This window comes from Vicia villosa, linkage group LG7 (assembly GCF_029867415.1).
Source record: "Vicia villosa cultivar HV-30 ecotype Madison, WI linkage group LG7, Vvil1.0, whole genome shotgun sequence".
NCBI classification, from domain to species: domain Eukaryota; kingdom Viridiplantae; phylum Streptophyta; class Magnoliopsida; order Fabales; family Fabaceae; genus Vicia; species Vicia villosa.
In genome coordinates, this window is record NC_081186.1 from 17,550,439 (window position 1) to 17,574,749 (window position 24,311).

The 24,311-nt window shown below is 38.2% G+C and overlaps 1 long non-coding RNA gene across 1 annotated transcript; it reads right to left on the bottom strand.

Annotated features, from left to right (window-relative positions):
• Positions 1-15,893: 15,893 nt before the first annotated feature.
• LOC131616993 (uncharacterized) lies at positions 15,894-17,582 on the bottom strand. The gene is made up of 3 exons (XR_009288381.1): positions 17,310-17,582; positions 16,312-16,478; positions 15,894-16,210 (listed from the first exon to the last, which is right to left on the bottom strand). It is a non-coding gene; the product is annotated as an uncharacterized LOC131616993 (long non-coding RNA).
• Between the last annotated feature and the right edge of the window lie 6,729 nt (positions 17,583-24,311).

Genomic DNA, 24,311 nt, shown 5'->3' on the forward strand with positions numbered 1-24,311 from the left:
TAGACCAAGGAGGCAATTCACCCCGATCAACATGCCTTTGTCTCAAGCCTTACAACATCTACTAAAGGCTGAGCTGGTCACCCTGAAGGATCCTCCGAAGTTTGTCAACACCGCTAGTCCAGCTTATGATCCCAAGGCTACATGCGCTTACCATTCTAATGCTACTGGACATAATACAGATAATTGTTGGGCCTTGAAAAACAAAGTCCAAGACATGATAGAAGCTGGCGAGATCGAGTTCGACGCCCCAAAGATTCCTAATGTCATCACTGCCCCTATGCCAAAGCATGACAATACTGTTAATACTATCATGGACACAATCCATGTCTATGATGTAAGAGATCTGTCAACCCCTCTCCCTGACATCAAGAGAAAGCTGCTGCGAGCTGGTTTATTTCCAGGTTGCGACCCTGACTGTTATTACTGTGCATTCCTACCTAATGGCTGTGAGAATCTGAAAAGAGGTATCCAAGGCTGGATGGATCGTGGCACCATCAGGTTTGAGAAGACTCCTTCCATTGAGGAGTTGTGCGAAGGTTTCTCCCGTGGTTTGAAGTTCGAAGATGTATCCGTCATTTCCAAAGTCCCGTTGAAGATCCCTACCAAGGCTCCTTTCAAGATTTCTGTTGAACCCCGTGTGGCTCCGATCGTTATCACTCAACCTGGTCCGATGCCATATTCTTCTGATAAGGCTGTCCCTTGGAATTATGGTGCCGAGGTCTATGTTCAAGGAGTTAAGCAAGAGCTTGAATCTGATAAAGTTTCTGAAGATGCCAATCCTGATGTGGTTAATATTGCTGGAACTAGTAAAGTGACAAGAAGTGGAAGGGTATTTTCTCCAGATATCTCTCCGAACACTGCTTCACCTGCTGTTACTATCACCCCGAATGCTGATGCTCGTGGTAAAGGACCGTTACATGAACTTGAGCCTGTCGCTGGAAATCCACCACCTGAAGAAACGAACGAATTCCTGAAGATCATTCACAAAAGTGATTATGACATTGTTGAACAAATGGGGCATACTCCTTCTAAGATCTCTATGTTGTCACTCCTGAGTTGTTCCAAAACTCACGCCAAAGCTATGATGAAGTTTCTAGAGGCTGCCCATGTGCCACAAGAGATTACTGTCACTCAACTCGAGAATTGTATCGCAAACCTGACGACAGATAATAACCTTGGGTTCTCTGATGCTGATCTGAGTCCTAGTGGGAAGAATCATAACAAGGCACTGCATATCTCCATTGAATGTGGTGGTACCACCTTGGCTCATGTACTGGTTGATAATGGCTCGTCTCTGAATGTGCTACCCAAGTTGGTGCTGGACAAACTCAAAGTTGACAGAATTGAGTTGAAATCCAGTGATGTGATAGTAAAAGCTTACGATGGAACAATGAGTACTGTGTATGGCGAAGTTGAGCTCCCGATCAGAGTAGGTTCCCAGACTTTCAATACTGTGTTCTATGTGATGGATATTTGTCCCGCCTATTCATGTCTACTTGGACGTCCTTGGATACATGGGGCAAATGCTGTGACTTCAACTCTCCATCAGAAACTTAAATACCCAGCGAAAGGCAAGATCGTCACTGTGTATGGTGAAGAAGAGTATGTGGTGAGCTTCATAGATGAGACCAAGTATCTTGAATTCACTGGAGAAGCTTTTGAATCTCCCCGTATAGCGTACGAATTGGTCCCCCAAGTGGTTCCCGAGACTAAGCACGTCTACACTCCTCCTAAAGTTACTGGGGTTATTCCTGCAATGGCTTCTCTGAAAGACGCTAGGGCTGTGGTAGAAAAAGGTGGTTGCACCATCTGGGGGCAATTACCTGATATTCCATACAAGTCCAACAAATGGGGTTTAGGCCGCACTGCTAAGGATCAGAAGGGAGAACAACATCCACGTCCAGAAGGTTTGAAGCATCATTTCATCAGCAAGGGGGTCAATGCCATTGGAGAAGATGAAGATAATTACAACCTGGACAAGTGGATCTTCCCTACATCAGACCAAGGGTTGGACAACTGGAAGACTGAAGACATTGTTTCTATCTCCTATAGTCAGGAGTAATTGCCGTTCTTAGTTTTATTTTCTGCTTTCCTTTTTATTTCCAAGTTTAAATTATGTACTTCAATAAACAATAAACTCTAAAGTCGTGTGTCCTGCCCGAGGCACAATGGTCCATTGTTAGGGCTTGTCATTTCATAAGCATATTTTCATTCAATAAAACATTGGACGTTTCGTATTCAAATTGTGTGTTTGCTTTTATTTTTCTTTACTTTTATAGCTTTGTGTTCTCACACACACCCACATGCACTGCAGATTCATATCCACTCTGGATCCTATCGATAACGACTCTGCTATTGCTAAATATGACTTTGAAAATCCGATCTATCAAGCTGAGGATGAAGGTGAGGAAGGTTTTGAAGTGCCTAGAGAACTTGCCAGATTACTAGAGCAAGAAGAGAAGACTATACAGCCGCACGAAGAGCCAATTGAGGTTGTGAACATAGGCACCGACGAAGAAAAGAAAGAGATCAAGGTAGGGGCTGAATTAGAGGATACTGTCAAACAAAGATTGATTCAAATGTTACGAGACAATGTTGAGATCTTTGCTTGGTCCTACGAAGATATGCCTGGGCTCGATACTGATATTGTGGTTCATCGTCTACCTATCAAAGAAAATAGTCCTCCGGTTAAACAAAAGTTGCGAAGAAGCAGACCTGACATGGCTCAGAAAATCAAAGAAGAGGTCGAGAAACAATTCAACGTTGGGTTCCTGAAAGTAGTGAGTTATCCGCCATGGATTGCCAATATAGTACCCGTACCCAAGAAGGATGGAAAGGTCAGAATGTGTGTAGACTACAGAGATTTGAATCGAGCAAGCCCTAAAGATGATTTTCCCCTACCACATATCGACATTCTGGTTGATAGTACTGCGCAATGCAAAGTTTTCTCTTTCATGGATGGTTTCTCAGGTTACAATCAGATTAAGATGGCACCCGAAGACATGGAAAAGACAACTTTTACTACACCTTGGGGCACTTTCTGTTACAAAGTCATGCCCTTTGGATTGAAGAATGCTGGGGCAACGTACCAACGTGCAATGGTAGCTCTATTCCATGACATGATCCACAAAGAAATAGAGGTCTATGTTGACGATATGATTGCGAAGTCCAACACTGAAGAAGAACATCTGGTCCATCTACAGAAGTTGTTTGATAGGTTGAAGAAGTACAAGCTGAGACTGAATCAGAACAAGTGTACCTTTAGCGTAAGGTCTGGTAAGCTGCTGGGTTTCGTTGTTAGTAGTAAAGGTATTGAAGTCTATCCTGCAAAGGTAAAAGCTATACAAGAGATGCCTGCTCCACGAAACGAGAAAGAAGTTAGAGGATTCTTGGGACGTCTGAACTACATTGCTAGATTTATCTCCCATCTGACCGCTACTTGTGAGCCAATCTTCAAGTTACTGAGGAAAGATCAAGTAGTGAAATGGAACGACCAATGTCAAGAAGCCTTTGACAAGATAAAGAAGTACCTGCAAGAACCTCCGATCATGATACCACCCGCTGAAGGAAGACCTCTAATCATGTACTTAACAGTGTTAGAGAATTCGATGGGGTGCGTACTGGGGCAACATGACGAGTCTGGTCGAAAAGAGCATGCAATATATTACCTTAGCAAAAAGTTTAGCGACTGTGAAACAAGATACTCACTGCTCGAGAAAACTTGCTGTGCTTTGGCATGGGCTGCTCGCCGACTAAGACAGTATATGTTGAACCATACCACTTTGTTGATTTCTAGAATGGATCCTATCAAGCATGTGTTTGAAAAACCCGCTCTCTCTGGACGAATAGCAAGATGGCAAATGATACTAACAGAATACGACATCCAATATACAACACAGAAAGCAATCAAAGGAAGTGTAGTGGCAAATCATTTGGCCCAACAAGCTGTAGACGACTATCAATCTATGAGTTTTGAATTTCCAGATGAAGATGTGATGCTTGTTACTGATTATGAACAACCTGGCCCGGATGAAGGATCTGAACCAGGATCCCGATGGACTATGGTTTTTGATGGAGCTTCGAATGCACTTGGTAATGGTATTGGCGCTGTGATTGTCTCTCCCGCAGGTGGACACACCCCGTTCACAGCAAGACTATGTTTCGACTGTACCAATAATATGGCTGAGTATGAAGCATGTATTTTGGGACTCAGAGCTGCTATTGACTTAAGAATCAAGTTCTTAGAAGTATATGGGGATTCAGCCTTAGTAATCAGTCAAATCAAAGGAGAATGGGACACGAAGCATCCTAATCTCATGCCTTATAAAGATTTGGTGCTATCTTTAATTCCACACTTCGAAGAGATTACTTTTGAACACATTCCCCGAGAAGAGAATCAACTGGCAGACGCATTAGCTACTATGTCATCCATGTTCAAAGTCAGATGGGACAACGAGGCTCCTATAGTTATTATTGAAAGATATGACGAACCAGCATACTGTTACGAGATAGTTACTGACGAGGTTGAAGAGAAACCATGGTTTCACGAAGTAAAAAGATACCTCGAGACTCAAGAATACCCTGAAGGGGCATCCATCACTGACAAGAAATTCTTGAGAAGGTTCGCATCCAAGTTCTTTCTGAGCAATGGAACCTTATACAAGTGCAACCATGATTCAACCCTGCTTCGTTGTGTGAACAAGAAGGAAGCTGAAGAGATCATGGAGGACATGCATGACGACACTTTTGGAACCCATTCTAGTGGGCATACTATGGCTAAAAAGATTCTGAGAGCAGGCTACTTGGTCCACTATGGAAACTGACTGTCACCAACACTCAAGAACTTGCCACAAGTGTCAGATATACGCCGACAAAGTACACGTGCCTCCTGTTCCTCTAAATGTGCTGACCGCTCCTTGGCCTTTTGCAATGTGGGGCATTGATATGATCGGGGAGATGAAACCTACCGCGTCCAATGGACACCGCTTCATCCTTGTAGCCATTGACTACTTTACCAAATGGGTAGAGGCTGCTTCCTTTGCTTCCGTAACCAAGAATGTGGTGGCTCGATTCATTAAGCACAATCTCATTTGTCGGTATGGCATCCCCGAGAGGATTATCACTGATAATGGTACCAATTTAAATAACAAGATGATTACCGAGCTCTGCACACAGTTCAACATCAAGCATCACAACTCTTCTCCATATAGACCAAAGATGAACGACACTGTGGAAGCCGCCAACAAGAACATAAAGAAGATTGTACAGAAAATGACTGTGACTTATAAGGATTGGCACGAGATGTTACCATTTGCTCTTCACGGCTATCGTACTTCTGCACGTACATCGACTGGGGCAACCCCGTTCTCATTAGTCTATGGCATGGAGGTTGTGCTACCGATCGAAGTTCAGATTCCATCCTTAAGGATCATGAAAGAGGCAGAGCTAGACGAAGATGAATGGATTCAAACTCGACTGGATCAGATAAACCTGATCGACGAAAAGAGGCTTGCGGCTGTCTGTCATGGACAATTGTATCAGAAGCGTATGATCAAGGCATTCAACAAAAAAGTCAAACAACAAGTTTATCAGGCTGGTGACTTGGTCATAAAGAGGATTATCCTACCACAAGGTGATCCTAGGGGCAAGTGGACTCCCACCTACGAGGGACCATTCGTAATCAAGAAGATATTTTCCGGAGGAGCCATGATACTCACTACTATGGACGGAGAAGACTTCCCACAGCCTGTGAACGCAGACATAGTCAAAAAAATACTACGCATAAATATGACCCGCTAGGTCGACGTACCTAGGCAAAAGTAAGGGCATCCCGGCAAACCAAAAGGGGTTGGGCAAAAATTAGGGATATATATATAAAAAATGTACACCCGGCAAGTTGAAAACCCGAAAGGGCGACTTGGGCAAAAAAGGGTATCCTGCTAGACCGAAAACCTGAAAGGGAGGTCTAGGCAAAAGTTAAGGATTAAGCGTACGACTATGTCTCGTTCACATCATTCATCAATCAGATATATCTACAACACCAAGTTCAAAAGGCGCGGATCGATTCAATCATCTTTCTCCAACAAGCAAGGGATGAGACGCTCGAAGACATAATAGCAATAGCAGAGTTGAAACTCAATAGGATTGTTTACACATAGCTACTTTTCTTTTGTTTTATTCTGTACCTTTTTCAAAAAAAAAAACACAATATGTTTTTATTTTGCCTATTCATGGCCTTCTTAATACAAGTTACTTTCTCACTTTCGAGTTTTCCTCTTTTTTCTTTTTTTTTTCGAATACGCAAACGTCCAATGATAATGTTGAATGAACATATGCATATGAACATGATTATCATATATTTTTCGGTCACAAAAACATCTATTAGTTCATTAGATAGGAAAGGAAAAAGAGACAATGTCTAAGGTAATCCAGAAGTCCTCCTTCGAAGTCAATAATCTGAAGGAATCCCCACAGAGTATTCATTAAGAAGATATCTTCAATACTCTCAACAAAGGATATAGTTCCCCAATAGAATTTATCAATATCTCTGGTCCCCAGGCAGGGTGTATCAAGTTACTAATCATCCCCAAGCAGAAATCATAAATCCCCAACTGAGCATCTTCAAAACAAGATCAGACACAGAGATTTATTTTCTCAATCAAGACAGGATAAATCATACATCATATATCATAAACACATTTCATACAATGCAATCATTACCTCATTCATACATGTCATGTAGGTTTCTCATTTATTTTGAGAGATTCGTTACATAATACATGCATCATAACATTGCATGAGTACTAACAATACTTGACAGGTACGAAGATTCGAATCTTATTCCAAACAACGCCTAACGTACGGTTTTCCAGACATCTAAGGATGCAATAGAGAATAGTCTAACACACGATTTATTCTTCGACCTAAAGCACGGTTTTCCAGACATCTAAGGATGCAATTGAGAATAGTCTAACGCACGATTTATTCTTCGACCTAACGCACGGTTTTCTAGACATCTGAGGATGCAATTGAGAATAGTCTAACGCACGATTTATTCTTCGACCTAACGCACGGTTTTCTAGACATCTGAGGATGCAATTGAGAATAGTCTAACGCACGATTTATTCTTCGACCAAACGCACGGTTTTCCAGACATCTGAGGATGCAATTGAGAATAGTCTAACGCACGATTTATTCTTCGACCTAACGCACGGTTTTCCAGACATCTAAGGATGCAATTGAGAATAGTCTAACGCACGATTTATTCTTTGACCTAACGTACGGTTTTCCAGACATCTGAGGATGCAAGCTAGACCCAGTCTAACGTACGACATTTTATAACTCTCAAGTATATCAAGTCGGATGGCATCTTCAAGCCCATCTCCATCATACATCTTCTCAAAACACCTGGATGGCATCTTCAAGCCCATCTCCGACAAGAGACCCTACTTCAGCTAGGGCAAATTTTCTCAGTATTCTAGTGTTCAATCACCTTCCACCTTCAGATACCGACTGGCATACAAACCACTCTACATCTTCAGGTTTAAGATAATTGAACAGGGGCAGCTGTCATACCCCAAAATTTGCCCATACTATTTCTCTTGTACAAATTCAAATCAATACACAAAGCTCCTAAACACACTCTCCTATACAAAAGCTCTAAAACTAGGGTTGACTCATTCAAAGGGAAATAAGTGAATCAATGGCTCCAAGGCATATCATATGGCTCAACATATCCTACATCATCTCCATGACAAGTATGAAGTCTCATCTCAAAAGATTGGGCACTCAATTGTTCAGAAAGTCAACAGTCGACTGGGATGACCTAAAAGTCAACTGTGGTCAAAGCAAAGTCAAAACTCCTGATTTTTTGTCAAGATCCTCATATTAAAGTATCATTCACCATTTGATCAAGAATTGATCATGGTTCATCAAGGAAAGATCAAAAATCAACAACTCAAAAAGTTTCTAAATTAGGGTTTTCTATAGGAAAAGTCAACTGAACTTTGACCATTCATAACTCTCACATGGAACATCAGAAATTTCCCATCCAAAGCTCATTTTGAAGGAAATTTGATTCTCTACAACTTTGTCTCTCACATGCCAAGTCTAGAAATGCTTCAATTAAGAGATATGGACCAAAACATTATAGGTCCCTTTCAAAAGTCAACAAAAAGACACTTTTTTCAAAAGGACATAAAATGAGCATGGAAAATAATTTTGATATGATACCAAAGAAACTGGTTAGAGGACTCTCTAAGGTTTCTAAAAAGTCCTAGAACACTTCCATAACTCAAAAATTGAGGGAGAAATGCTTTGTCAAAGTTGGACTATCTTGAAAAAAATGTGTGAAGAGAAAAGGTTCAAAACTCCAAACATTTCCAAATGGGCCTATGTTTTTTTTCATCCAAACTTCATCTTAGGCCCATGCACGTCCCAGAAATATATTTTTTCATTTGGTATTGTTTTTATTGATATTTTATGGTTTTTATTTATTAAAAAATCATAATTTAATCATGTAAAATAATAAAAATAAAAGATATGATTTTTTCTCCAATTTTAAGCCAAATATCAATCAAATTTCCTCATTAAGACAATAAAATTTCGTTCGCATAATTAGAGGTGTAAAAATCAATCAAAGGCCAAATTTGGAAGCTTGTATCAAATCAAATTTCCCATATTTTCAATCAAAGATTTCTTGAGATTCAAGACTGAAGATTCACCCTAAAATCATCTCTATAAGTACATGAACCAATCCATATACTAGGGTTCACGTTTTTGGCAGCTTCAAGAGAACAAAATCCGAGTGAAAAATCAAGTAAAAACTCAAGATTCAATTCTGAGATTGAGGTCGATTCAAGTGTTGCTATCGATCAAGACTGGTTCCTAGGGCATATTTGAGTGTGTCTCAATCCTCTTCCAAGTTCCTAGCTCTTTGAATCCATCGCAAATCCTCACGGTTTGTCGTTTTTAAACTTTGCTCGATTTGCATATTACAAGCATCCTCATTGATTTATGATTGCATATTCATGTTTATATTGATGATTGGATTGATTCTGGAGTTTTAATTACATTCCTATGCTGTCTCGAGAGTTATACCATGTTAGGGTTTCGAAGCTTCAATTTGGGGCTTTCTATTTTAGCCAAAATCAGGTTAAATCGAGGCCATAGTCGTGCTTAGGGATGTTGGACGATCTCTTTTGAATGGTCGCGCCAAATTTTTGGTGTGGTTTGGGTCCTTTTTTATTTTTGCAGGTATAATATGTGCAAGCTTTTATAGCGCGCATATGAAAAGCGCTGTAAAAGCCTCGGTCTGAAAATTCCAACGAAGAAGACAAAGACGTGTCTTCCTGTGATTGGTGGGGCTTGCGTGCGTTTTGGATTTTGAATCCGTCCAAATTCGTTACTTCGCGCGTATACACTTACGATGCGCTCTCACTCCTTTGGCCGTCTGATCGCTTCTCTCTCCCGATCCAACGCCTCCAAGCTGCAGGCACATCAAGGGCTCAGGGGCATGCGCAGCATTGAATCCGAGTTAAGTTTTTTTGCAATTTTTTTTACTTTTTATTATACAACTTCCTTTTTTTATTTATTTACTATTTTTATATTTATATAGCATTTTTTCTTTTTTCCTATTAACATTAAAACTATCATGTTTTTAAATTTTTGTTTTATTTATATATCTTATTTAATTTATATTTAATTACTTATTTAATTGTATACATATCTAAAAAAAATCATAGTTATTTTGTTTTAATTCCAAAAAATGCATAAAAATTATTTTTATTCTCGATTTTATTTTCTTACTCCCGATTTAATTAATTAGGTCGTGAGACCAATAATTAATTAAATCGTTAGTATTTTCTTATTTAATTCGAACCCTAATCAGGGTTTACGAAGATCATGTCCTACACTGAATACATTTTATTTTTATACCTTTTCAGGGTTATCAACAGGGTTTCTTCCGACTACGCGCCTGGTCAAAAACCCCAAAGTTAAGTACCCTATTTATTTTTTTAAAAGTCTATTTTATTTCCTTTTAATTTTAGGGTTTGCCCTTATATTTTTGAACTGTGCATACATTCACTCCTTTCTATGCCTTGCCTTTTTGCCTTTTCAGGGTTACCTCCGAGGCTCTCCTCCGGCTGCCAACCATATCAGATCAAATGCAAAGCTAAGTGCCTTTCTTTGTCTATTTGATTATTTTTAAATTATTTATCCTTATATTTTTAGGGTTAACCTCGTTTACCTCCGAACCGATAATGCACTCACCCCTCTGTTTATTCTTTCTTTTCCAATTTTCAGGGTTTGTCGACTGCCAAAGCTACGAGTGTTGGTAACCCTAAACCCTATTTTCAATTATTACTTGTGTTAAACCTTTTGCTTTTTAATTATATCCCGCTGGTTTCAATTCTCCTCTCCTCCGCTGGTTACAATTTCCCTTCCCCGTATTGCTTTAATTATTTGTCTATATTGTTGTGGTTAGTAATTTTAGGGAGTGTAACTCTGAACTAAATTAGAATCACCTAATTATAAGACAATATAATTGAATATGATCACGTGATTGGTGCACACACGCACACTTTTGGGGTAACCTCTCTGTTGCCTGTTGCCTGTTGCCTGTTGCCTTGTGTATTTTTTGCAGAATAGCCAGTCCCTCGAATACGAGGATACCTTAGCCAGTTGCCTCGATTAAGATCATGGTCCCTAATGATGCTGCCTTCGATATACATGATCTCGACCCTCGAAAGTTGCCTAAGAAAAGGCTAAGGTATCCTCTGGCTGCCTACGAAAAAGGCTATTCTGATCCTTCCCTTAGACTACCTGCCTCTCTATGGCATGGGTCAGTCTTATGGCGAACGATAACCCGATGACCCTTCAACCTCCAAACGAAAGGCTTCCTGCCATCTTATGGCAAGGATAGACCCTTTCACCCTGAAAGGCTAAAAGAAACCTATCATCTAAGTTTAAGGTAATTGCCCTTAATTGCTTTGTCTTGCTCTAAACCTTTGTTATATTCTTTCTCATAATTCTTCAAAAGGGCTACGCTCATTTACGAGCTAAAGTCCCTATCTTTTTCATCTACTTTTCTAAAAAAAAAAGAGCAAAGCAATTAAGAGCCCATGGAAAACCATGGATGCAAAGGGTGCCTTACACCTTCCCTTTGCATAATTACCCCCCGAACCCTATTTTATTTAAAAGGTTTTTCTTGTTTCTTTTAGCCTTTCTAACTTGTTTGGATAAAATAAAAGTCGGTGGTGACTCTTGCTATCCGCGATATTTCGATAAAAAAGTCAGTTCACCGTATTACATTAACCAACAAAACACGTGCACCCTACGGCGACACACTCGAACGAACAAACCTCTTCTCAAGAAAATCCTTAAGTCGACTCCTCAACTCTTTCAACTCAGAAGTGGGCATCCGATACGGAACCCTCGACAAAACAATAGTTCTAGGAACTAAATCCGTCAAAACAGAACTCCAAGACAGAATTCCTCTTTTCAACGATGAATCAATTAAACCTTCAAGAAACACTTATACAAATGCACAACTATCCGCAATTCCCACAATTGCTATTCCTCAAGAACATCTAAAGTCGTCGACAACATAAACAACATCGTACCACCTTGCACCGACTCATTCACTTCCAATATTGTCAAACTAGCCAGATAAGCCTATCACGTCCAATACGATCCCGTCCACTATCAACAAGAGATTAAGGGTGATCAAGTCCTCAATTTGTCAATAGGTAGCCGACAATCATAATAGAGTATAAACTATCAGTACCAACATTAATAATATTCTTTCCAACTTTTGCTCATAGCACAGAAGCACTATGATTCCATAATTCACAAACCTCTCAAGATCATCTGAACCAGCCAACCCGTCGTCTTGTAGCTACGTACCAAAACACTTCTAACAAATCCTAAGAATAAAATTCCTGAGATCCTACTCAACTCTTCATACTCCTAATTCTCACTCGAGTTTCAGAACATTTCCAACAACGTCAATAACTCCTACAACAAAGTCTACCACAATACTTTCCTAAATCACTGATCCAACAAAGACACCTCACACAAGGCTACTCAAACAACAACTTCACAGTCCATCAGTAGCGTTAGAGCATCACAACTTTCTAAATTCCATTCTTTAGAAATAACCAAAATATACTCCGAGACACTCCAACTTGATTAACAATCAAAGTCTTAAGTCCAAGTCACCTTCACTTCAGAAAACAACAAATTCCAACAACACTAGTACTGCTGCCCTCAGTAGCATACTAACATCTTGCAACTGAAACATATCCGAGAAGCATATCTTCTCCCCCACTTAGCTTCAAACCATTCCTGCATACAACTGACTAGAGGCACAATAAGTACTGACAGTGCTCCACACACTTATCACGTACTGAGGAATTAAACAACATTAGACAACACTGGCCGGACAGACCAACCTGCTCTAATACCACTAATGTAACACCCCAATTCTACCCAAGCATTTAGGCAAGAAAATATCAGAGTATTAAAATTTCATACAACACAGTCAGGATGTTACACTAAGTAACCAAACAAACACCTTGAAAAGACGGACATTTAGGCAAGAAAATATCAGAGTATCAAGAATCATACAACAAAGTAATCCACTCATTTAACCACAATCAATATATAAGTAATACTACACTTGAATGATAACATAAATTATAAAGACGGACAATGATGAAAGAGACTCGACTATGCATATGCATGTGGTACCAAATCCGGAGTAAACTCCTCCTTGTCATTATGACAAATACACCTTGCCGAGCATTATGCTGGGACTTTATTCCACTTAGGAAGCCCGCAGGCTGTCGTCACCGAGCATGTAGCTCCCACTGATGACCTCTTGCCACTCAGGCTAATATACCGTTACCGAGCATTAAGCTCATACTGGTAACCAATGCCCGCAGGCCACCTGTTAATAGCATTCCGCCATTAACGTATTGAAATGTTATGCTGTGCAAATACATGACTCTATTACATGACAACAACATCATCAATAATATAACACGGTCACATACTCACGTTACACCGTTTATATTCTATCCAAAAGGATACATCACCAATTAATAACATCGTTATCAATTACATCACACCATAATTACCACACGGGCATTAATAAGCACATAACACACATTCACCGTCAAAACACACTAGCCACATCGGCATAAATGATCGCATAATTGCATCACATCAAATTAATATTGGCCATTGGCCCACAACTCCATCAATACATCATCAACAAGTTGTAATAACAACAATTCAACAATGATAATACATCATTCTCATAACAACAATTACTTGCCATAAGGCCACACATCATGTTAATAACAAACAACCAAACATCATCACATATCAAGAATGAACATTCATTAATACATAACACATCATCATGATTTATCATGCACTAGTTTACAAAACCATTTATGAAAATCAACCAACCACTACTACATCCTACATCATCATATAGAGCATGGAAATAGATTCCGAACGTTTTAAACAACACATAAAACGAACACCCGAGTTAAAAGATACGACCTTTCAAAGTTTGGAAAACATAAACATACTTCATAAGTTAACCCTACATAGTTCTATCACTAAATCCTAATAAAAATAATAGGATACTACATCCTATGAATCATTTCACTAAATCATATTATAGTTCATTGCGTTAGCTTTCCAACGCTTCGAACGGCGACAAAATCGGAGTTACGGTCCAAGAGTTACGAAGTTTCAAAGTTTTGGAAAAACAGAAAATGTTGTTGGCCGCTTGAGCTCCGCTCAGCGGACCCTGCCAGAAGCGAGCCTAAGAAAACTCCGCTCAGCAGACCCCCCTCCGTTCAGCGGACCTGCGGAAACCCAGAAAAAACCAGCACGAACCAGAACTGTCTCAAGCCCCTTATACCCACCAAAACCACTCCAAAACATCATTATAACACCAATACAACACATACAAACCATAGAAACAACCTAACATCAAACTTTTCATGGTTGATTCATCAATATTTCTCAAAACCTAACATTTTATTCAAACTCAATCAAGCCATGGAAATGCAAAAGAAAGCATGATCAATCACCATAACACCACAAGGACATGATTATATACAAAATACCAATCAAGACATGTTTGAATCTTGCTATATCATGAAAACATCACAATTTCTTACAAAACAAGAGAAATGGAAAATATGGAAAGGATGAAGAAGATGAACAAGAACAAAACAAGAACAAGACTATTAAGAATCATACATCCAAGATAAATTAGATTCACCCCCTTACCTTGGTTTGATTCTTCATCTTCTCCAAAATCCCCTTCTTCACTTTCTCTCCATCTTTGCTCTTCTTATTTCTCTCTTCCCTTTCTTTCTCTTTTCTCACAAATATCTCTTTCTTATAAAGAAAATATCTACCCCGCGGAAATGACCAAAATGCCCCTACGCTCAAATATCGTTCAAACGCCCCCAAAACGCGGAATATTACCTTAATAATATTTCTAGTACCAAAAATATGAAAACCTTCAATTAAATATTAGTCCGCCAACCCGAACTAATACCGACTGAAACGACTCCAAAAACGGTAAAATTCCAATAAACGTCACAACGTCCAAATCAAGCATATACTTATTTTTCCGAGCGTTACAGCCTCTACTTTCACTACTGCCTTGAAGCTTTCCTATAGAGTATGGGCTGAGATCATTCTGGGATCTCTCTATCACAGAAAATCATCAAGCGCTGCTACCTATGTCAATCAGGATCAGAAGTATATATTATTCTGCATTGAAAAAGGCATGAGAGTTAATCTGCCACACATTCTTTTTCAACATCTGAAGACTAATATTGAAGAATCAAGAGATGAAGAACGTCAGAAGAATCCCAAACTCAAGAAGAATACTATTCCTCTTGGAAGGATGATTTCAGATATTCTGATTGAGAGTGGCTTGATAGATGTTCTAAGAACAGTTGGCCCATCTAAAAACTTGACTGCTATCCAAGGGGTTATTCTGAATGCTCAGACTCTAAAAAGGATGCAGCTAATTGAAGAAGTGACCACTCCTTCAACAATGTTTCCAAATATTCTAACTAGAAGAACTCCTGTTGTGAGTTTCTCTCATATGTTCAAAGAGGAGCTAGACAAATCTGTTAAACGCTATTTGAAGTCATGCGTTAAAGCTCAAACTTTTGTTGATCCTGCATGGATTCGAGGAAGAACTCTTCCATCTCTGGATGAGTTAAGAAAGAAGGAACAGAAGAAGAAAGAAAAGAAACCGAAGAGAAAGGCTGTTGCACCCCAAAATTTGCCCACATATTTATTCCTAACTTGCTTAGACTTCCGATTTCATATGCATCTCTCCATTAGGCATTAACATAACACTTTGCATTCATTCATCAAATAAACATATGGCAATGGGATCAAGGATCTTGGAGGGATTGAGTTTGGCTATTAATTTGAGGCTCTTATCCCCATTCAAGGTTAATTCAAGTTATTTCCTCATCTATCATGGTTGGAAGCTAGGATTTTGATTCATGGTTACTATAGATTTCTGTCATTTAACTACGAGGGACATTCTCCTTTCAAATGTTACAAGGAATTCAAGGATTTACCATTGTGCTCAAAGTTGTCTTTGTGAACTATGGTTCAAGTTACCTACTCCTAAGCTTGTGTTCATCATTTGGTTAAGACGCAGTGTATCTACTGAGACATCCTTGAGGATCTATATTTCAGCAATTCAAGACACTTCATATGGTCCACTTGTTTACTTGTGATACAAGCTACATTGTTTGGGGTACCAAGTTTCAACGGACACGGAAACCATTACAAGTTGGCATTTAGAAACGCTTATCCAAGAAGTTTGGTAATTTAAAGACACATTCAAAGTTGTTGCAGTATCTTTCAAAAAGGAATCCATTACAAGAAGGGCCATCAATTACTAAATTACAAGTTCAATCCTAAAAGAGATTAATAAACCATATAGTAAGAAATTACAAAAAAAAAAAGAGTTGATTGACAAATAGTTGGCCGAAGTCAACCATGATCCTAGACTCATTGCTCTTCTGAACTTCAGAGTTTTTCACTTCAGCTCCATGAGTCATCCTCTTATGCATCATACATCTTCAGACTTCAAGCTTCAAGCCTTGTAGCTTCTAATGCTCAAAATTCATCCAAGATAAATGCCCTGCATCAGAATATAAAAACAGGCACTATATCAGTTAAAGGGACACTCAGAAAAAGAAGAGAAAAAACCAAAGTTCATATTCATAACAGCTGCATACTCACACTTTGAACACAGTCCAATACACACATTCATCGTCTAGAAAATAAACAAATACATAACAGCCTTTACACTAGCAACTTGTAACCAACATATCAGTTTCATACCAAACACTTGCACATACAAGCTACAACAAAACAGCCCTGCAACCTTCGTTCATGAATCAACATCCCTGCATACATAAAAGAAAGACCAAGCCAGTCCATCAATGAATTCAAACAGCCAGCACAAGGCAAAGTTATGCAGAAAATTCAAACTGACAGTTTGCAATATTTTAAGTTATCTCAATTGAAGCATTCTGTCCCATAGGGTATTCGTCATGTGCAGTTCAGTTTATATCAATTCAAGCACAAAGCTATTCATTTCAAAACCAATCACTGTTTCATTAACTTTTCTAACCTTCAAACCTATCCTAACAACCTCCAACTAACTTCAATCCTCACCATTCCTTTCATAACAAGAATTCACCATCCAAGGGCCCTAATCTCTTATCCCCTAACTAACTAACTTCCTAACTGTCCAAACTGTCTTCCCTAACCAAAAACCTATAACTAACTGAAACTGAAAATAGACCTAACAGTTACCAAATAGAAATAACCAACTACAACAGCTATAACAGAATCCTAACCACATGTAACTAACATCTCTGGGTTTCGATTTCCACCCTCAGATCTTTAACTAACTTCACTAAATCCACTAGCTCAAATCAATCACCTTCACCTATATAATCTCTTCTCTCTCCATAATTCAGGGGCTTCAACCATTTTTTTCTCCTCCACACCATTCATCCACCATTTTCACTCTTCAAACTTCATCTTCTACCTCCTTCAATCTCTCTCTCCAATCTCTCTGAACTCTCTTTGCTTCACCATCATCACACACACCACTTCATTCATCCTTCCCTCTCAACTCAATCACACACAAGAGAAATCAAAAGAGATGGAAGAATAAAATTATCAGAAGAACAAGGAGATCATAACATAAAATGGATCTTGTAACTAACCTCTGAACCAATTCTTCAATCTTCACCACCAATTCTTCAACCACCAGAATCTTCAATCTGAATCTTCATCATCTCTATATATTCATCATCTTCAATCTTCCTCTCTGAATTCAGAATTATCTTTCTCCTTGGATTCTCCATCGCATCTCAGAACCTTCATCTTCAATCAACCGAATCAACTTCCATCTTCATTCTTCTTCCTCAACAACAATGCAACATCATCACAACGTTCTCAAAATTGCAAATAAAAAAAAAGGAAGAAAGCAGAAGCTAAGAGATCAATACACTCATACCTGAATACTCCAAAAGACAGTCTCTGGTTTTCTCGTCTTTGCGATCGCAATCGGAGAAGCGCCAGAAACTTTTTCCAGTCGGCAAGTATCTCTAAGCGTTTCTTTCGATTTCGTTGTTCGTTCATTGCTGAATCGAAGAGATTGAGACCGAGAGAGAAGAGAGGGAAGGATAGATATCGAGTTCATGGAGGCGGGGAAAATCTCCGATCAGAGGCGACGGGAACGAAGAGAGTGAGTTGGCAAGACAAGGAGAACGAGAGCTTCACCGGAGGGAGTCTTCTGAACGCCGTTGTTTCTGGTGAGGGGGGCCGCCATCGTTCGTGAGTGAAGGGAAGAGTGTGGGAGTTTTCCTACGTTCAATTATCACAATCAGGTAACCCTAGCCCCCTCTTTCAATTTCTTCTTAAATTAATATGCATTAATTAGTATAACGGCTGTATTAGGTAGTAAATTTGATGTTAATTGGTGATTAAGTGGAATTGATTAACTTTTGTTTTGAATAATAAAACCTGATGGAAAACGAAATGAATCTGAATTGGATCAATACCATTTGGGCCAAATGTGTAAAACGAAATGAATCTGAATTGAGTAATTCTGAGTGAAGTTGGATCAAAATCCTTTTGGCCCATACGAAAGTTCGGTCCACATACCACCTTTTGGCCCACAGACATGCTCTCTTTTTTTGCACAAAATCTAAACAAAAACAGTCTGTTTGGGCCAACCTATTGGGCCCTGCGTCCAGATTTCTAGTCACGCCTCTAATTCAATATGCACCCCCCTGAGCCCATTCTTTCATGTTAGATTTAGATTTTTTGACATAGTTTTTTTAGATAATAAAAAGCGTAAAATCATAATTTTCTCATTAGATTTTTAGGTAATGACAACATTTAGAATCATAATTTTTGCTTGATTTTTAGGTAATAAAAAAAATGACATAGAAAACAATAAAAATGTTAGTTTTAGGATTAATAGATTTTAACATAGTTAAGCTTGATTTAGATTTCCCTTAACACTAAAAACTCTTAAAAATAGTAGTATATTTTTAGGCTAATTTTTGGATCACTTCTTTTATTTCTTTCTACCATTTCCATGTTATTTTCGTATAATTGTTGTGTGATTTTGTTACTTGTTTTTTGCCATAATTTTGGCCCATTTTGTTAATATCATTTGTATGCTCCTTTTAGAATTTAGCATGTTAACATTAGGTTTAGGTTCCCTTTGTACATAACAATAACTCTAGGTTTAGAAATTAGGTTAGTCTCCCCCTTTTCATTTCTTTTTCTTTTACAACACTAAAACACTTAATAAATATCCAAATAAAATCCCTTTAAAAAATACAAAGAAAACACTTAAAAAACATTAATAAAAAAGTGAAAATCATTAAATAGGGGGTGGAAGCTTGAATCTCCCTTGCTTAAGGGAATCATTCGAGTGCTTGGATCTCCCTTGCTTAAGGGTCCCACTTGAGTGGAAGTTCCCAATCATAAAAAACACAAACCAAAGAGTAACTCGAGCTTCCCTTTCTTAAGGGATTCCCTCGAAACGCTCAAACTCTCTTTTGTCTCTCGCCCTCGTGGCATTCTTAAGAACATGTTGAATCCATTCCATAATTAGGCGTGTAAGTCTCCAAAGTTCGAGCATCGTGGAATGCGACTTTAACCTCTATTCACCTAAAAAACACCAAAACATAGAAAATCTTGAGCCGAACTACGGTAGCTCTGATTCCTTGTAAAGGATACGTAGGCATTGGGTCGCGGGGCCTAAGCGAGCACACTTGTAAATAATTGCTTCTTTTCCCCGTATTTCTTTTGCATTCATTCGCATTTAGGATTAGACATAGATAAACCCTTTAGATAGAAACAAACATAGGTGGATACCATCGAGTACGATGGGCGTGAGAGGTGTTAGCACCTTCCCCTTGCGTAACCGACTCCCATGCCCTGTTCTCTGGTCGAAAGACCTCATTCTTATTCTGAGTTAGGTTTCCTGGTATTCCTTTCCCTTATGGGATAAATATATTAGTGACGACTCTGATTCCATTTTTCGCGGTAGCGACAAAGGCCATAGAAGAAGGCCCTGATTCTAAGCAAGCAAAGAAGCAGAAGAAACCCAGAGAGCCTCTCAAACCTAAAAGAACTGATGAACAGCTTGAGAAGCTCATTCATAAAATTTACCATTCTTCTGACCGTCCCCCTTAGAAAAATCCTCCTCCTTCTGTCACTCCATCTTCTTCCATAACCACAAACAGAAACCAACCACTTCATTCTACACCTGTTCAAAACCCTCAACCACAAAATGCTATCACTCCCCATCTTCCTTCTGAAAATATCCTCTCAACCACCTTCACCACAAATTCTTCATCTTCTACCCCCTTGCTTTGTTCTCAAGAGAATCAAAACCCTATAGTCTTCTTTACCCTGATTATTGTTTCACTTTCAATCCTCCTGAACCCTCTATTAATGCTTGCTATGACCTATTGATGTGTAAGGTCAGAACTGGATTGGAGACTCTGAAAGCTGCTCATGAGTCCAAGATGGATCATGTTGTTCCTTGCAAGTTGTGGAAAGTCTTTAAGAAGGATATTCAGACTGATTTTCTGAACATCCAGAAGAGATGCTTGGCTGAAAGTACTGGATCTCCTGGCTACTTTTTGGAGTTAGATGATGATAAGTACTATCACCCCATCAGAAGTTGGAAATCTCTTGAAGAGAAAGAATTTATTGACGAGCTTGAAAAGGTGCATCCTCTTGCTATGGTTGTGTGGAAGTCTTCTCTCCATGTTCTGACTGGAGATTTTAAGTTCTTATTCAACTGGTTAAGGGAGAATCCCTCTGCTAAGGCACCAGATATGGTATATCCAGAAGTTGAATACCCATCAGAACCTGCTGCTCCTACACCTCCAAAGAATTTGGCTGAAATTCTTCTGGCTCTCGAGAATCCAGATTCTGAAATCCCTTCTCCTGTGTTTGCTGAAGATGCTTCTGAGGCAGAAGCTGATGCTGAGAAACAAACTATAGAGAATCACCCTGCTATGCAATCTCCTCTTAAGGAAAATCAAGCTGATGTTCTCATGGTCGATGCTGCTGCTGAGACTCCTCTTCTGGACAATAGCTTTGATGCTTCTTCTGCTGGACCTTCTGTTCTGATGAACACCATGAAGGCTCTTCAATATAATCAAGCTGATCTTGCTTCTCGTCTGGACAAGCATGAGGAAACTCACAATGAGTTCAGATCTTTTATGAAAACGCATACAGAAAGCACTGCTGAGATTTAAAACCTTCTTGCCAAGATAGCTTCTAAGCTAGGCCAGTCGTAGTGTGTCTTGGTCTTAGATGTTTTCTTGTTTCTTGCATTTGTTTCTTGCATTTGCTTCTATCCCTCTTGTATTCTTCTGATATATTTTGTTAATCAATGAAATATTATCTTCTTCACTTTATGTTGTTTTATCATTTGAATCTTTAATTCTTTTTGATGTTATGACAAAAAGGGGGAGAAACATGATAATTGCTTTGATTTATTATATCAGTTGCTGGGATTAAGTCTCAACATTCCTAACATTATTTGCAAGTTCTATGTCTTTGAGATTTTTTGCAGGATTGAAGATATTCTGAAAAAGCTCAACATGAGAAGCAAATACATGAGGAAAGACAATTCTATAAAGAAGCATGCTCTTGAAAAATTGAAGCAAGCTTAGTGCTGTGAAGCTTCAAGATCAGAAGCAAGAAGAAGAATGTTCTGATAGTCATTCGTAGAATGCTCTGATGTTCTCGGTTGAGAATACGCTCTGATATATTTTCTTCATCTTATATGCTCTGATAAATGCTATTCACTAAGAATGCTCTGATACATGATAGTTATCAAGAATGCTCTGACACATTCACGTTATGCTTTGATACATTCATGTTCTGATATTTTTGTCTAGTATGTTCTGAAACATTTCAGGATGTAAAGATGCTCTGATACATTCAAGAATGTTCTGATTCAATCAAGCATGCTATGACAACTAAGAAGAAATTCAAAGCTCTGAAGCTGTCCTATGGAAGCAAGAAGCAGAAGCTCTGAATTTTCTGAAGTTCTAGGCGAAGTGAAAGTCTCTGCTGAAATGAAAAATACTCAAGGAAGTCTTTTTTTATAAATTCTTTTAGTATTTATTTCAGGGGGAGATTGTTAATCTCAGTGGGAGACATATTCACACACTCTGATTATATGCTTATGCTATATCTATGTAATTGTCTTTTGTCATGTGATATTCTGATTGCAAATTCATATCAATTATATATGTTTTTGTCATCATCAAAAAGGGGGAGATTGTTAGAACAAGATTTGTTTTGATCAATATTCTTGTTTTGATGATAACAATGTATATGAATTTTGTATAAGATAATGTGGTACTCTAATTCTATGCATTTTTCATTTCAGGAAATATATAAGGAGTATGCACAATTCAGCGCCAAGAAGCACTGACTCAGAAGGTTCATGATTGCAACATCAGAACATGCTCTCGCAAGACATCAGAAGATGGTCAAGCAGAATCAGAACATGGTCTATGAAGCATCAGAAGAACTTGAGATCAGATGCAGAAGCACTGAAGTTCTTATGGTATCACGCTAAAGCACTTCAAAGTCAGAAGACAAGAAGATGCTCTGCACCAAGCTGTAACTCTGATTATTCAAATGTTGTATTCACAAAATCTGAGATCAGAAGTTAGGACTAGATGACAGGCTATGAAGTATAATCTCTTACTGACAAAAGGAACGTTAGAAGCTACAAAAGGCAAAGTCAGTAAAAGCAGAGAAAAACATGGCTCGAGGTAGTTGACAAAACAGTGAAAACATTAAATGCAAAGCTGTCCAATCACGCAACGCATTAAATGCATTCCAACGGTCATCTTCTCAAACGCCTATATATAGTGAAGTTCTGATCAGAAGCAATATACAACTCTTGCAAGAATACCAAAACGCTGCTGAAGTAAATACTTACGAACTTCATCTTCAACCTCACATACTTTGTAATATTTAGTGAGTGATAAGCTTAGAACTTATGAGAAATATTACAATTGTGATTATAGCTTTTTAAAAAGCAAATTCATACTCTTGTATTTTACATTGATTTGTAAAAGGTTCCTAGAGTGATCAGTGAGATCAGTAGACTCTAGAACACTTAGAAGTTTCTAAGTGGTGATTTCCTAGAGTGATCAATGTGTGATCAGTATACTCTAGAAGACTTAGAGTATTTCTAAGTGGACAACCATTGTAATCAAGATTGATTAGTGGATTAAATCCTCACTTGAGGTAAATCACTCTGTCATACCCCAAAATTTGCCCACACTTTTCAAAAATTCGAAACTATTTCAAAAAATTGAATTTTATAAAATCTTGGGTTCATTTACATTGATATCTTAAATTTTATATATATTCGATTTAAAGTATATTTTAAAATATAATAGTTTACTCTTAAACTATTTATATTTTAATAAATAACAAAATGCTGACCGATACTCCATATGCTTTCAATTGGTTTTTTATTTCAAACAAATAATATAGCATAATCGGTAAGGAGGTAAGGTTTGCAAATACAAGGTCACGGGTTCGAATCCCACTTCTAACATTCTTTCCCGTTCAATTTATTTCTAACTATAATTTTATTTTTATTTTACAAATCACAAAAAGAAATAAAATAAGTTTTATTATTATTATCATTTTATTTTAATTTTCGTTTTATTTTATTAAACTTTTTTTTAAATATTCATTTTTTTACTTTTATTCACTTTTTATTCAAAATCACAAAAAAAATTAAGTATTAGTATTACTTATATATATTTTTTACGTTTTATTTCAAGTATTATGTTTTAATATCATTTAACCACAAAATCATAATCCAATAAAGACCTTAACTTTTCAAAAACACCAATTTATTTATTTCCAAAGCAATACTCCGACAGATGGAAGCCACATGAATGCCAAAACTTAATGACATTTAATCTGTGTTTTTAATTTGATTTCAGGTTGGATATTTCTCGGAGGTGATAAAAGGAGAAGAAGGGGACAGAGAAAAAAAATGATTCTCTCCCAAAAGAAACAATTTCAAACCCTTAACCTCTCTCACCATTAACCAATTCTCACGTACAAAGCCATACCAAAACCTGTACATCCAATTTCTAACCTTAATAATGCGAATCCAAATCAAACATAAATCCACTGATAAAATGCTTCCATTCAAGTTATCACTAACCACAACATCATCATAATTTCATGAAAATCACCACAAAAATGGCTCTCCACACTTATAATTTCATCTATGTTTTTTGTTGTGTTGTTGTCTTTGTCATTTATACAGGAAAAAGAAGAAACGAGCCGTGAAACAACACCACAACGCCGACAGCCAAAGCACCTCCTCACCGGCAAAACTCCCTCCGATTCACTCACCAGCCGCCGACGAAAGCAACAAGCGCTCATCCCAACCAACAACGACGCAGACACGGCAACAATTCAGATCCTGTTTCAGCCACCATATGGATCCCCTTCAGTTCGAGATGTGAAATGAAGAGATCCACGTCTTTTGAATTCCGTCGCCGACGTTGACATCAGCTTATTAAGGTTCTCATTTTTCTTCCTAATTCATGCTTATTTTCTTGTTTCAGTGTTGTGGTTATGCATTTATGTATTTTGGATAAATGAATGAAGTTTCTATAGTTCTATTAATACACTTG